The sequence below is a fragment of the Dipodomys spectabilis genome, unplaced genomic scaffold (genome assembly GCF_019054845.1).
Source record: "Dipodomys spectabilis isolate Male_0828 unplaced genomic scaffold, ASM1905484v1 ptg000010l, whole genome shotgun sequence".
NCBI classification, from domain to species: domain Eukaryota; kingdom Metazoa; phylum Chordata; class Mammalia; order Rodentia; family Heteromyidae; genus Dipodomys; species Dipodomys spectabilis.
Window position 1 is genome coordinate 4159731 of NW_024870687.1, and position 16544 is coordinate 4176274.

General features: G+C 34.7%; 1 pseudogene; it reads left to right on the forward strand.

Annotated features, from left to right (window-relative positions):
• The first annotated feature begins 12462 nt into the window (after positions 1-12462).
• LOC122128182 lies at positions 12463-12562 on the forward strand (annotated as a pseudogene).
• The last annotated feature ends 3982 nt before the right edge of the window (positions 12563-16544 follow it).

Genomic DNA, 16544 nt, shown 5'->3' on the forward strand with positions numbered 1-16544 from the left:
GGACCTCAGTCTCCTCTTGGGACAGTTGTGAGGAAACAAGGGATTTATACAGAGGGATCTCTGGCACAGGGCACAGAGGGAGCGGCCATTAGATACGGTTCTTGGCAATTCTGTGAGCAAATGAAAGGAAGATACCTGGAAAAAGCTCACGTGGGGCTTGTTATTAATCGTGGAACAGGTGAGGGATTATGAAACAAAACATGTCTCTCTTTCATCCTTACCTTATCCCCATGAGGAAGGGGATCTTTCACTGTGTTCAGTTTTGCAGCGGGGGATACTGAGGCAAGGAGAAGCCAGGTGACATACTCATGACCTCCAGTTCACAGGAAGCTCTGCCTGACTTCTCTGCCATACTCCCTAGTACAATGGGTGCTATTCAGTTCACTTCTTGTGGTGAGAAGTCCAATTCTTATCAATTGTGGGGCTTGAACTCTGGTCCTGGGCACTGTCCCCGAGCTCCTCAGATCAAGGCTAGCACTCTACTACTTAAGTCACAGTGCCACTTACAGTTTTTTGGTGCTTCTTTGGAGATAAGAGTCTCACAGACGTTCCTGCCCGGGCTGGCTGTGAACCATGATCCTCATATCTCAGCCCCCTGTGTAGTTAGGATTAGAGGTCTGAGCCATGGGCACCCGGCTTAAGTTTAATTCTGACTTTTTTTCTCTCTCTCACAGGAACTGGTTGAATGTGTGCTGGAGGAGGTGGCCCAGCGTCCCCATGTGGTTGGAACCCAAGGTGGCCCTCTCATGCTGGAGGTAGACTGTGGGTTATGAGCTGTCTTGCTCAGCCTGTTGAACCAGCTCCATGAGGTAAGCCCCTCTGTGCCCTGGCTAGACTATAACAGTTATTCATTGTCCATCCAGCCTTACTGGACTTAGTATTTTTTGTATGTTATTTTCTAGCACCTGGCCAAAATTATGATACATAGTTATGGAATGAAAATATAATGCCATCTTAAGAAAGTCATTTAGGGCTCTGGGAATGTGACTTCATGGTGTGGTGATTGCCTAGCTTGCCTGAACGCCTGGGTTCAATTCCTCACAGAAAAACACTGAAAGAGGTGCTGTGCCCCAAGTGGTAGAGTGGTAGCCTTGAGGAAAAAAAAAAGCAAGCTCAGGAATAATTCCCTAGTCCTGAGTTTAAGCCCCCTGGACTGTCAGAAACAAAACAAAACAAAATAAAACAGTAAATGCAAAATAAAGAACACATACTTGGAATATATAATTGCTCCTTCCATACTGATACCTGACAATAGTCCCTAATTCATGCATTTTGCCTATATTAGGATACTGTGTTGAAAAAAAAATGTTTTGTTCATTAGATCACTGCAGTTAATGCCAGGAATGTACTTAGATGTCAAGGGAAGATGAATTCTGGAAATTAAAAGATTCCAGGCTTTTGAGTGGTCACTGCTAATCACAGAGAAGGCTAGTCTAAGTGAGATTTGGAAATCTTTTTGGTCAGTCATGGCACTAAAAAGGCAGAGACTAATTAACAATTGTGATAGAAGAGAAGGAATAACTCCAGATGGAAGGAATAAATGATAGTAACTAACATATACCAGAAACTGTTCTAGGGAAATATTTTTGGTTATTGAAGAACTAGTTATCAACTAGGCTTATACCTCATTGCCTTTAACATTGTAAATCTCTTAGGCTAGTTTTTAATCTCTGTGTGATAAATGTATCTCCTTCTATGCTGTTCTTTCATACCTGATCTCCTTTACTTTCTAAAAATCTCAGTCTTTCTATATTACTCTATGAATATTGCCTAATACTAAATAACACCTACACAGATGGCAGAGGATGCTAATGTAAGAGTCCCATAGCTCATGAGTCATTAATATAACAACATGGAAAAATAAGGACATATTTATTCCTACCCCAATTTTTCTGAAAAGCTGCAATGTCATCATTTGGTTCAAATTTCCATTCTTTGTCTTCATAGTGTTATTAAGTACACATAAATGCAAATATGAGCCAGGTGCTGGTAGCTCAAGCCTGTAATCCTAGCTACTCAGAAGGATGAGACCAGAGGATTGTGGTTCAAAGCAAGCCTTGTCAGGAAAGTCCATGAGACCCTTATCTTCAATTAATCACAGAAAACCCAGAATTGGTGCTGTAGCTAAAGTGGTAGAGTGCTCAACTTGAGATGAAGAGGTGAGGGACAGCGCCCACAAAAAAAAGTGCAAATATGACTTTCAGTTTCCCCAAAAGGAATGACAAGGTCAATAGTAATCTTTCCAAGCATAAAAAATAATTACAAAATGATTCAGTGCACCCTCTTTCACTGAGTTATTTAAGTTATGGCTTCTTTGCTGGGCATATTCTCTTCTTTTAAAAATTGTCAAATATTAGCTTTATAATAAACTTCATCTAATATTTTTTTCCAAAAGAGAAGTCCATACTGTCGATATCACTTGGCTTTCTTACTGTCCTATTTCAAAGCTAATCCAGGCAGGAAAGTCTGTCAAACTATTATCTCTAAATAAACACTAAAAAAGCCGGAAGTTGAGTTTTGGCTCAAGCAGTAGAGTACTAGCTTTGAAGATAGGTGGGCAAGAAAGACAACTGTTAAGGGACAGGGTCCAGCCCCTGGGTTCAAGTCCCAGAACCAGGACAAACTAAACAAACAAGCAAACAAAAACAACCCCCAGATATTTCTTTGGGACTGTCCTTAAAGGAGTACTGCTCTGAGAAGAGGCTGCTAGTGCTGAACATATTCACAAGATCCTGCTTTTTTGGAATCCTTATTGCTATGGAGAACTCAGGACCAGACTAAAGGAATTGATAACTGACTCCTGCCAAAAGAGAATCTTCTCAGGGGTGAAATATCCATACATAAGACACTTTTAAACCTCCATGTCTTTGTTTCTTTGCAGTAGAACAACTTTAAAGCAATGTTATTAGGGGCTGGGAATGTGGTTCAGTGGTACAGGGCTTGCCTTGCATGAATGAGGCCCTGATTTCTCAGTACCACATAAACAGAAAAAGTCAGAAATGGCGCTGTGGTTCAAGTGGTAGAGCACTATCCTTGAGATGAAGATCCGAGGGAGAGCACCCAGGCCCAGACTTTAGGCCCCACAATTGACAAAATCAAATGCAAACTAACTAAAAAAACAACGTTAATTCCTTTTATTCTATGCTGGCCTTCACATGGCACATTATTATCTTTTGTAATACTCTCAACTAGAAGTTAACAGACAAGTTTATATGAATAAAAAACACACTGGAAAAAGTAAGGGACAGAGTTTCCTTCAAGCCTTGGGATTCTTTCTTGTACAGTAAAAAGGAAAGCACAAGTCAATTTGAACTTTATCATTTCTCTGTGTTCAATTCCTCTCCTGGGATCAGTTTCCACAAAGTCCAGTAACAATCATTGGTGCTTCTTGAGGTCAAATGAATGTTTTCTGTCTTCATTGAAATAACACAAGGACACTTTTGGACATGAGGTAATAGGTGTTTCAGAGACAACTTAGTAAAAGAGAAAATATAAAATTTATATTGCTTATAAATACGTTATCCATGAGTATATTTAGTTCAAACTTCATAATTGCTCTGCAAATTAAGCCAAATTTTAAATGGGAAGAAGGTCCTCAGATCATTCTTTTTGTGAGTGTATTTTCTGTGCGTTATTTCCCTAGTGCACATGAATTAACAGTAAGAGAAACATTTGCAACAATAGGAGAAAGAGAAGTTCTGTGTTTAAATATAAGGGTTCAATACAATATAGAAGACTACAAATAAGACAACATCGAAACAATAAAGCCAAGTCCAATACGTAGATTTATGGGAGTGTTCCTAGGTGGAATATGAAGTATGAGGCCTTTCCCTTTCTCAATCACGTTTGCTAAACGCACAAATTTTTAAAAGTAGAATGGAAGAATAATTCTGGTTCCAATGAAAGTCAGATATAAGGGCATGGACTTAACTGGAAAAACAAGTCCATCTTGAGAGAGCAGGGATTATACTGGCAATGAACTAGTGGCTAAGATCACATTTCTTTTTCTTTCCTTTACTTGCATTTTGTTGTTGTTGGTCTTGGCACTTGAACTTTGGGCCTGGGCACTGTCCCTCTGCTATTCAGCTCAAGGCTACTGCTCTACCACTTGAGCCACAGTGCCACTTCCAGTTTTCTTGTAGTTAATTGGAGAAAAAAGTCTCTGGGACTTTCCTAGCTGGGCTGGCTTTGAACCCCAATCCCCAGATCTCTCCACCACGCAGCTTAAGATCACATTTCTAACAGTGTACACTCAGCATATGCAATGTGTATGTTCATCTATCTTTATATGAATTTTTGAGTTAAAAATGTGGGCTACAGCTTAGACTTTTCACTCAAAAAATGTTTGTAGTTTAAAAGTTGATAATTCTGGAGATATAAAACCTAAGAATGTAAAGCAGTCTGGGAAGTTCAGTTTGCATGCAGCCTGGGCAGAACAGTCTTTGCCAAACTACCAGCCAAAACCTGAATTGGAAGAATGTCTCAGGTGATGGAATACCAGGCATGAGCAAGATTGATGAATAAGAGCTTGAGGCTTTTGCATACATACATACAAACATACACATACACACAGAGGCACTTATATGTGCACACAAAAATACACAAATGAAACAACTCTTAGAATATGTAGAAAAGTTTAAAAATCGCAATAGAAAATATGTCTTTAGTAAGAATTAAGAGATGAATTTTAGTATTAGAAAGTCCTCATGAACTTTCTTCAAAAAAGTTTGAGACTATTACATAGGTAGGGACGAGAGATAGTAAGAGAGTCAATTAATCATTATTAAAGGGATTGAATGAATCAGAGATCCCAGCAGGTGCATCTGAAAATGATCATATCCTGTGTCAAATGTTAGAAGATCTTCTAAAATAGTACATAAACACTCTGAGCAGTCTGTCTAGTGGATAATATCATTGGAGAAGTTCAGAAAGGCTAGTCTATGTCTAGATTAAATAAACCAACAAACATGGCAGGGCAATGTGATACAAACCTGGAATTCTAGCACTCAGACTAAGGCAGGAGATTAGATAGTGGAATTAAATAGTGATACATTTCCTGGACCAGGTAGTATAATTTTGTCTAATAAAACAAACCAAACAACAAGAAAGGAATACACAATTAGAAGTTTGGGCTAATTTTGTTATTATGTTTTGAGAAGTCAAGTTTCCTATTGAAATGCAACTCGTATATAATCTTCAGTTTTGTTTTAAATGCTCTCTTCATTACAGAACATTCTTAGATTCAAAATGGCTCATGATTCCCACCCAAAATTTGAAAAAGTAAGTAAGCATCATTCTGTTGGATTCCAAAGAAATGAGGAAGGATTACAAAATCTTAAGCCTAGAGAAATTTCAAAGTTCATCTAAAGCAGGACTTTGTAGATCTTGCTAAATTAGAATTTAGAGTTAACATAAATATTTTAGTTTTGCTTGTAATTTCATATTTTATAGGATACTACAAAATTCTTTTTGAGTAGAGGGTTTAATTGACAAATTCACAAATGATTCTGGCATTCTATTTGCCTAGAATATGCTTTCAAGAGAGTTATAATTAGACCTTAGTTAATAGAAAATTCCAACCATTCATGTATAAAATGATAATGTAAATAATCTAGACAGAGTTGCCAACAAATCGATATTAATTTATAAATATAGAAAAATTGCAATTTCTGAGGGTTTTGTATAACATTGTATGAAGAGAATAATTGTGTGACTTCTTCTTTCTTCTACCTATATGTAACAGAGGAAGCAATTTCCTTAATTACGTGCCTCTGTATACAATGAGAAAAATGCTACATTTGGGGTTATTGGTTTGTCCTAGGGCTTGAAATCTGGGCCTGGAAACTGTTTCTGAGCCTGTTTATGCTCAAGGCTCATGCGCTACCACTTCAATCTGAGTGCCACTTGTGTCTGACTTTTTCTGAGTTTATTGGATATTTGAACCATAATCTTCTGACCTTAGCATCCTAAATATCTGTGATAGTTTAAAAAAGTATAAATATAAATAACATTTGCAAGTGTTCTGATCTCAAGAATCTCACTGGGGGAAAAATGATGCAACCCAGTTAATTGTAGTATTCTTTCCAGAACAAGGAGAGAATCACATTATCAGAGGTGTAGTATTTTTTTTCACAATAGAGATAAGCTATTCATGATGTGAATTAAGGGAATATTAAGGTGTACTTTACAAATTGGAAATTATTGGACTAGGATGACTTTATGGCATAAATCTTTGGATTGATGGTTCATAGAAATTATAGCTTACTCTGATAAAATTTGCTTACTCTTGAAGAATTAATTACAGATGCTTCATAATTTTATCCTCTACCAGAATGTGGCTATTTTTCTGTTGACTTCTCAATCTGTAACACTCCATTGGAAACTGCATCTATTGCAAAATTACTTAACATGCAAACAGGTACTGTTTTGAATCACTCAGGTATGGAATGTTCAGAATTTGAAAATGAGTAGTTATTAGTCATAGGAATTTTGAGGAACACATATATTCTGTCCTCTTAACAACTCATTTACTTTTAAAAGTTATGGGTTTCCATAGAATTAAACTATATTCGGTTTTAGTATGAGAAAGTACTAAATTTTTCCTTTTTTCAAAATATTGTCAAGTTTATTGTGAAAATAGTGTCTAGTTGGATAACATTCAAGTTGATGACTCTCTGATAAAAAAGTAGTAATCAATTCAAATTAGATGCCAAATAGTATTGATTTTTAAAAAGTTACTACATAAAATATTTACTATAACAATACAGTGAAATTATTTTTTATGTAGCTTATTTTTTAATTTAATTTTATTGTCAAATTGGTGAACAATGGGTTACAGTTATTGTAAGGTAGTGAAAACATAACTTTTCAAACTTTTTAACCCCTCTTTCATTTTTCTTATAGTTTTCTTTCACCTCAATACTCCTCACAAGTTTTAATGTACATTTCCAACATATTGTCTTGTGAGTATTGTTATTGCATTGGCTTGCCCTTTGTCCTTTGTCTTGCCATTTTGTTATTCCTCTTCCCTTCCCTAATTAAGGTAAGTGTATACACAACACACAGGGCACAAAATCAAATACAGCCGATGCCAAGCCATAGGTGGAAAACCCAAAGAAAATAGAAATCATATAGTACATTATAAACAACTGCAAAAAAATCTCTGTTTCCATACCTTGGAGTTCATTTTTCTCAGCATCAGCTTATATGTTCATATATACACATAAAGCCACTGGAAAATAATAGTTGCATGGACACTATATCATATAAACAACATGTTACTGTTTTTGATGGAAAAGGTTGAATTAGGATTGGGGAAAACGTGATTCTGATAAAGGAATTTCAAAAGAGTTTAAAAATTATGACAGGTATATTTTAATTGTTCAAATTTTTAACAAATTAGCCTATTAAGAAAATTGCCTGGGAAAATAGGCTTTTATGCCAAGAAAGCTATGGAGACCTAGTTGAGAGGGAGCAATGTGGGTAAAGATAGCTCATTTTCACACTAAACAAACTTTAGAAACCTTACTGTAAATCCTGTAGGCTCCCTTGAGAATTGTCCTTACCCAGGAAATATACGCTCACTGTGTGAAATTCAAAGTTCTTAAGAAAACTAAGATATCAAATTTTGTGAATTGACCTTTAATTACCAAAATTATTCTTTGAAAAAGATAATTTGGGTCAAAATATTTAGGGAGAAAGGGCCCTTCAAAATGAAAGAAGGTATTGGGTTCACACTTTTCTATTTGTAACACTTTCCACAATGTCTTTGCACGTGAAGCACTGAAACACAGAAAAAAATCTGATTGGTTACGCCAATAATTACACATTTCTAAGTAGCTCACAAAAAATAATACCCTTATTAACATGAGGTAGTGAAGACTTCTCTTATTACATAAGCCAAAAAGTTTGGGATTAGAAAAGAATTGAGGAAATTGAAAGGGTAAGAAAACAATGTTCTTAGAAGCCCTATATAAGCATACTGACTTCAGCAGTGGAGGGAGGCCAAAAATTTTGATATAGATTGTCTTAATATTTTTGCTACCTAAAGTGATTTTACAGAGCCTATTTGGCTCACTACAATGTAGAACAGTTTGAATGAGGACAGGAAAATAAATTCTACGTCCAAATGAGGCAACTTAAAAGAGTTTGAAAAAGAGAAACCATGAAGATGTAGCGGGGTGGGGTGGGGAGGAGATCTTATAGTCTTTCAGCTTCACTGGACTTGAAGTCAAGAAGCTGTGCTTATTTGGAAATCAGGGAAGAGCTAGGAGGAGGACATAGAATTAGGACATAGAAGCATTGTCCTTTGTAATAGACACTGTTACCCAAGGTATGGATGATTTAACTCTATTCTGTTCCATACATCTTGCTGAGCAAATGCAAGACCAAGAAAAAATAATCTATTGAAATAATTTTGCAAAGAATAACTTCACTGATCCTGATATGGTATCTAAGGAGAGTCTTAAGAGAGAACATAAAAGTGGAGTATACTTCGGTTTCCTCTAAGCATCTTGTTAGTAAAATATATCTTTGAGGTTAGAAGTGATTGAACCAAAAAGTAGTGGAGTACTTATTTTTGTGGAACTTTAGACACAAGAAGACTTTCAAGGTAAAAGAAAAAAAGTATAGCTAAATATTTGTGATCACAGCTTCTTGGATCGGTTTTTTGGAGACAAAGTTTTACATTAGAGTTTGTCCTCATTAACATAAATGTTGGATTTTCGTGGCAACCAAATGCAAGGGTGAAGCTTAATGGACTCCCTTGGACAAGTAAACAGCATGGTAGAAAAAAAATGGCAAATAATATTTAGGAAATTAGTTTGGCTAATTACTTGCCAGAACAAAGAATGAAAGATATAATTCAAAATCACTTGACTTAAAAGTATGAAGAAAGAGTAGTGAAGAGAGATGAGAGAAAACATAGAGGACTCTTCTGTCTCCAGTGGAGTAATGGATTCTTGATCTTGTTTTTTCCATTCTATCTTCACAAGCCATCAAGTGTGGCTGAGGACTGGAGTATCCATTTCAGACAAAGAGAACTCACAGAAGAAAATATTTGCAGCAGATGTAGGTGATTCACAACCTTAGACAATCTACTTAAATCTGTTCAAAATTCTCTGCTACCCCAAACTGCCCTCTTTGAACAGCTTTGTTTGCTATTCCCCAGACTACCCTTCATGAACTATTTAAAATTTTGAGAGGTCATATACTCCTCTCTACAGATTGCTGTTTGGTTGTGATTTTTGTGTGTTTTTGTTTTTTGTTGTGTTTTTTAATTAAATTTCAAAAGGTTGTGCAAGTGTATTACAATAAATATGTCCATCTAATTGTCCAATGCTCCTGGATCAGAGTGACTCCTTCTATCATTCTCAACCAACCCTTCTCCAAGATGTATTTCAGATTTATCACTTCCTTTATCACATGTGTACATTGAGTATTCTAACTGTACTTGCCCCTTGTTCCATTTTTCATTCATTCTGTCTTTACTATTATTCCTCTCTGGTTTCAACTTCCTGATAGTCATTCTGTTAAACTGTTAATATTCTGAAAGTTTTATATACTATCCATGGAGTTTCAATCCTGCGTACACTTGAACTGATGTCAGCTTATATTTCCATAATTCATTCATCTGCAATAACAATTTGCAAGACTGGGGACGTGAAGCACCTAGACATGATTTTATTCTCATCCATTTGGAAGATTAATCTTTAGTCAACAAGAAAGTTTAAAAATGGCTTAGAATATATTCCTAACTACCAAATTTTATAAATGGCTTTGAAAAAGGTTTGTGATTATTTTATTTTACATGGGATAATATTTTCTACTACCTATAAGTTTTGGAAAAAGAAGAAGACTACGATTTACTACTATACAGGAATATGGTAGAAATAGAAGACAGATTTTATGTTTGTCACATCTCTGATGAGTACCCATATTCATGACTTTAAGTCATATTTCTTCTTACTATGATAGACTGATAGGTAAAACATAAAACAACATATGATAAAGCAACTATTTGTGACTTTTTAAAATGTACCTTAGGGGCTGGGAAGGTGGCTCAGTGGTAGAGTGCTTTCCTTGCATGCATGAGGCCCTGGGTTCGATTCCTCAGTACCACATAAGCAGAAAAAGCCAGAAGTGGCGCTGTGGCTCAAGTGGTAGAGTGCTAGCCTTGAGCTGAAGAGCTGAGGGACAGCGCCCAGGCCCAGAGTTCAGGCCCCATGACTGGCAAAAAAAAAAAAAAAATGTACCTTAGTAAGTGATTAAACTTACTTTATTAGCTAGTGTTTGGGTTTGAATTATGGGAGGTTTTTCTATTTGACACATTTCTGTAAGGCACCTACTGAACAACACAAATGGTGAGTGGTACTATTTCTACAATTTAATGAATGGTTGAACCTGTTTGGCATTAGTGCTGGGTAAATAAAAAAACTCTATTGTAACTTGCACCCTAAACTTGAAAAATTTGTAATGTCAATATTGTCTACTTGTCAAATGTTATTTTGGTGAATGTGATTTTTAAAAGATTATTTGAAAAGGAATCTGTTTTCAGGAGATTAAGTGTAGGTTATCATTGGTTTGAGAATGATAACATTTTTATTCTACAGAAACAAATTTTACTGAAGTACCAGTATTTTGAAGCATTAACGATCTTCTCAATTAATGTTTTTGTGAATTATATTTGACGTGTAAGTCAAGTTTTCCTAGCCTTGGTAGACCAATTATGGATCTATCGTTCTAGGAACTATTTTTTTTGCCTACTTATGCTGGACTGAAATCTTTGAGTAATCATTAGAAGAGGGGTATTAAAAATAATTTTGTGACATTTGTGATCTTGGTCACTCATATGGGCTGGTCATTTGTAAACTGAAAGTTTGAATTACTGTACTTTCTCTCAGATTTTGTGATCTCATCTTTCATTTTAAGTTGCATTGCATTACACAATTGCTTACCACTAATTCTGGTGTCATAAGGAATTGAGATGGATTTTCAATTACTTTCTGTTGGCATGTTTCATGAGCCTAGGTGAGAAATCTTCCCCTTGTTATCAGATGAAGAGAATAACTAAGACCTGGGATCCTAGGACCCGTGGGTCCTGCAGAAGAATAATACCTTTTAGATATCGTATCAGCAAAATTTGGGTACAATCAGTAGAAATGCTTCAGAAATATAGAGAAAAACATTTTGCAACCAGTGAGTTAAAACAATAAACAGAGCATCAGAGTAAAATCCCTTATAGATTAGAGGAAAACAATTGTTTTTTTTTTTACAATGTGAATTCAGAAGACCAAGAATACTTAGAACATATCACAAGTTTATACCAAAGACATTGCATTGATACTTTTTATATTCTAATTTACATTCTAAACCTTATTATTTATATTCCAATCTATTTATTGTAATAAATATCTATTTATTTGTCAAATTATCAATTAATTCTAGTAAGTTCCACTGTGTGAAATAAAATATCAGCACATATAAATATAAAATATATAACTATAAAATATAATAAAAAAGGCACATGTTTTGCAATGTTCTGTTGTGGTTACGGTATCAAAGGCAACTGTCTTTTAAAATATTATTCCATTATTTCTACCTCATTGTTTGGTAGAGTTGGACCTATAGCTTTACCATTTGGAGATTTACAGCCTAGAGACAAGAGGAAACACTGTGATTAAAACATTACCAATTTAAGGCCTAATATCGAGGAGAAACATCTAGACTTCTCTTGTAACTATGAAAATATTTGATGAAAGAAAGGCAGTAGTGTAAATTCCTGCCTGGATGGATGGTAGACTGGCCAGGACATTTGGTAATCATGCATGTGAAATTTTTTTCACCTTCTTGGCTTTAGCTACTATTGAAATGTTAGGTATAAAAAACAATTATATTTTGATAAAATACCTTCTAGCCTAAAAGATTCTGCCTTAACTGTTTATCTCTCTATGATCCCTTTTAACTAATATTAGTTTTGTTCCAATAAGAAAATCTATGCTGTCAGGGTAAGATATTCTGATTGGTCTGTTGGTACAGGGAAGAAGAGTAAAGGGTCAGGTAGACATTTGTACCAGTAAGACATCATTTAGGAAATTTTAAGCTGCAGAAGTTTAGAAGTAGCTCGTAAGCAAGGCTTACTTTGAATCCATTAACTCCACAAAGCTAACTCAGTTTATAAATAAGTACTTGAAAAACAATCACCTTTGGACCTAGCTATAAAGGCTTCAAAGTATGATCAAATTTAAAATGAAAAAGACTTAAAATAGTCATTGACAAAAAAATTGCAAATGTGAGCAATCGACCAAACAATATAAGCTTTTCCCAATATACACAGAATTTTAGAGAAGTAAGATCAATAACATTTTTGGGAACAATAAGGTTTCCTAGTTACAAACAGTCAACCAAGGATATATGCCTGTATAAAGATTGCATCAATAACTACTTAAATTTACAGGATACTACATGCTTCAGCAGGACGTTTACCCAAATTACTACAATATAGAGATTATCATGGCCTTTGCACAAGGATGATATGAAAATTTGTGAATTATTCCATATTTTTCATTCTTGAGATGCAAGAAATGAAAAACAGTTATTAAAAAATTGATTACAAAAATACAAGTCGTTATGTCGAAAAATGAACTTTACAACTTTGTGCGGGTGGAGGGGTTGCCGGGAGGATTGAGTGGGGGAGCAGGGGAAGGATGGGAATGGATGGGAAGGGTAAATACAGGAGGAGGCTACAATGCTTGATGAGAAATGTACTCATTATCTTGCCCATGTAATTGTAAACCCTCTGTCCAGTATTTTCACAATAAAAAATTAAAAAAGGCAAATGTAACAATATATGTAATTCATTGAACTGAAAGTTAGTTTGACATCAGTGCGTTAAATCCTCACCTTAGAATGGCCTTTACATAGCATAATCTTTACAAAACATTTGAAATTGGATAACATTGTCATTTTATCCCAAAGAAATAAAATACTATAAGGACCTAGGAAAAAAAAGGAATCTTAAACTTTTTCTATATAGAATGCTATCTGAAATAACACATTTATTAACGAACCTATATATTATAAAACAATGTATAATTCAAAGTATTATATCTAGGAGAGAATTAAATAGATTATGGACATTATACAAACAAAATACAGAGTATTTTAAAATATACTTTTTTCATACAAGCACCAGAAATATTTTTAGTTTCTGTACTACTCATTTCAACAGATAAGTTAAAGTGATTTCTGATTTAAAAATCACAAATCCTGCAGAAATCATTATAGATGTATACAAACAACTCTTGAATACATTTTGACATCAAAGTCAGGCAATTCATTGAAGAATACTATGGAATCCATGAATTTTTAAAGTAAGATATTGCTGTTGCTTTGTATTGTGAAAATATTTTGTACAGACACAAAGATGGATTGGCATTTTTGAAATTTAAGAATCTTAACCAAACCATTATGAGTTAGGAGAACAATTTTTACAGCCTTCCACAATTTAAAAGAGGTAGTGATACATATTTATCCTTTTGGCAATATTAAATGCAGTTTCTTCCAAGTTGTTCTTCAGACCTGGTTTGATATAATCCTTCAATAGAAGGCGATCCAGCATATCTTTGCTATTTCTATTCCAAGCAGTAAGATGCAAGGGAGTCAAGAGGACTTTAGTTTGGGCATTGGTATCTGCCTCAATGTGAACTAAGAAAGCAGCCACTCTGGTATTATTCAACATATAAGCACTGTGCAGGGGTGTCTAGCCATTCATAGTAATTGCATGAATATCTGCCTTGAGCCACCAACTCATGGACAATGTCTAAGTGCCCACTGGAGGCTTCCCGATGAAGAGAGGTATCTGCACTGTAGTAAGCCGATTATTTTCAGCAGCCCAAACAAAAATTTGTTTTAATACTTCTCCATTTTTTTTTGCAAATGATACCATTCCTCACTTTTTCATCTTGTTCCTTGTCTTCATCAGAATTGCCTAACCAGAGACAGTGAGTACCAGTGGGAATGGGGTGCACATGTATTCCCTAATAGTTCACGTTGGTTGAACTGGTCAGAAAAATCCAGTGAATTTTCTACATCTGTTATTTCACCATGATTTTCTTTCTCTTTTTCCAATTTTACTATTGGAAATTATTCTAACTGGAGAGTAGGGAATTGATGAAGAGCAGAGGAAAGGTTTTCCTCTATATTCAAAGGTACAGACTGAAAATGGTACCAGTGGTGTCTTCATGTGCAGCTTATTATAGGAATGAGAAAATATGAAATAATGCCTCCTATGTAAATGATTTGGGAAATGTCAGAGCAGAAAGTGAAATGATGCAACCAAAAATATAAAAGCAAAATAAATTAGGATAATTATGGAGCAGTCACATTATCTATGAGAACCATGAAAGGGAGAGAGGAAGAGAGAGACAGATGTGCAATGACCATGCCTCTGATCAATTTATAGAGCAAACAATTTTATTTTTTAAAAGAGATGGAAATGGAATTTATGTATTTACTTGAATTTAGTAAATACATTTTTATTAGCCTACATAAAGAGACATAGCTTTGACCAAATTACAGACAAAAATCTAAATCCTTGATAATTTAGTAACAGATCTGACTGAAATCAATTGAATCACACTTTTCCTGTAAAGAATAGGTTCAGGCTAGGAAAGCAGCTAGAGAAGACAGGCCTATTGTATCTGTGACAAAACTTTGTGGAAAATGGTATCAAGGATTAATTACTGGTGATCCTCTTGCACTGGAAGTGTGAATCTGAACTATTGCTTGCTGATTCTGAACTATTGCTTTAATAATTATAAGTTCCAAGAAGAAAAGGTGAGATTTAATTGATAGCAAAGGATTAGTAATTCACTTTGACTTCTCATTAAGCACCTTCAATCATCAAAATCACATGAAGACAATAGACAGGCCTACTTTTTTAGATGAAAACAAGTATCTTTAAAAACAAGGTAATTAAGTATTCCTACAAAGGACTTCTATTTTACTACCGAATTATATAGTTTTTTCTAATGTTGGGTAACAAATAATGGATCTATTAGAAAGCTCTTACAGCTCATATGTTCAATAGTGAGTTCTCTTATATTATACCATGGTATTTTTGTTTATGGTTTTAAGAAGAAATTTACTAGCTTAAATTTCTGACAAGACAATATCATCACTGTACAACTTGCTTCTATACTCTAAGTTTTAAATTACTATCTAATATGTGTATTAGATAGCTATAGAGGAAAAACTAGAAGCCACACTCGTGGCTCATGTGTTTATCCTAGCTAATCAGAAAGATGAAATCTGAGGATTGTGGTTTGAAACCAAACCAAACACAAAAAAGTCCATTAAATTCTGATTTGAAAGTAACCAGCAAAAGCTAGAAATGGAGCTGTGGGACAAGCAGTAAAATTCTAGGCTTGAGAAAACTACAACAAAAAATCAACAAATTCTGGGACAGAGCCAGGCCATGAGTTCAAGCCTAGTATTAGCACCAAACAAATTAATTAATTAATTAATTAAAATAAATTAAGTGGTCACATGTGGTAAGGCAAGTAAAATGTAACACCCATGGTGACTGGATTGTGTATTATTTTGTAATAAGGCAAATTAACGTTTGTCCTAATCACTAAAACTTTATTTGTACTTTTTTGTACTAAACCCTGAATTTAGCATGCAAGTTTATGTGTGTACATGTGCACACATGTGTGTATGTGTATATGTGTGCGTGTGCTGTTGCAATGTTGCTTGCCAATGTGGACAAGGTGAGGCTCAAAAGAGCTAACTGTGTTGCAATGTTTTTATTTATCAGTGTTCTGTCATGTCATTTCTGTGGAGCCATCCTTCTGTACATTTTATTTGTCAAATAATAACATCATCATAATCAAAGCATATACAAAATTAAGTTAGATAAAAGAGACCACTTTCAGCTCTTATTATATGTTAGGTAAGAAGATACAGATATAATTAGGTAGTAAGTTATTGCTGTAAGATGACTGTCAGTACAAAATATGTATTTGACCTCTTAAATTGGTTATACTTTTAAGATATACTCATGGAGTGAGTTTCACTGACTTGACCAAACAGGTATCACACTCTGGTTATTCACAAGATGAATAAACTCTTTCCAGATTTCTGTTGAAAATAACTTTCTTTGTAACATCATATCTAGTCTCACTAAGATAATCAACCCTGTATTTATTAGGTTTGAATATCCCATCATATTGACTGAAAACCAGTATTGTGGATATGCTTGCTAGATATACCTTTCAAAACAAACAAACAAAAAGCATGTGTCACCTCCAGATTGTGGATGCATTTGAAGTTGTTTTGTACATGCAATGGGATCTTCACTAATGGCTCTTTCGTGGAAGTAACTATCACAACTTTAACAAATAAGGCTTTTCGAATATCTTTTCCAATATAAATAACAACCCCGAGAGCGTCTTGCAATTTCTGAAAAGCCTTTGAATATTTTTAGTATTATTTCAGTTCATTAACTATAGAGCTATAGACATTTCTGAAATAAATATTAAGAT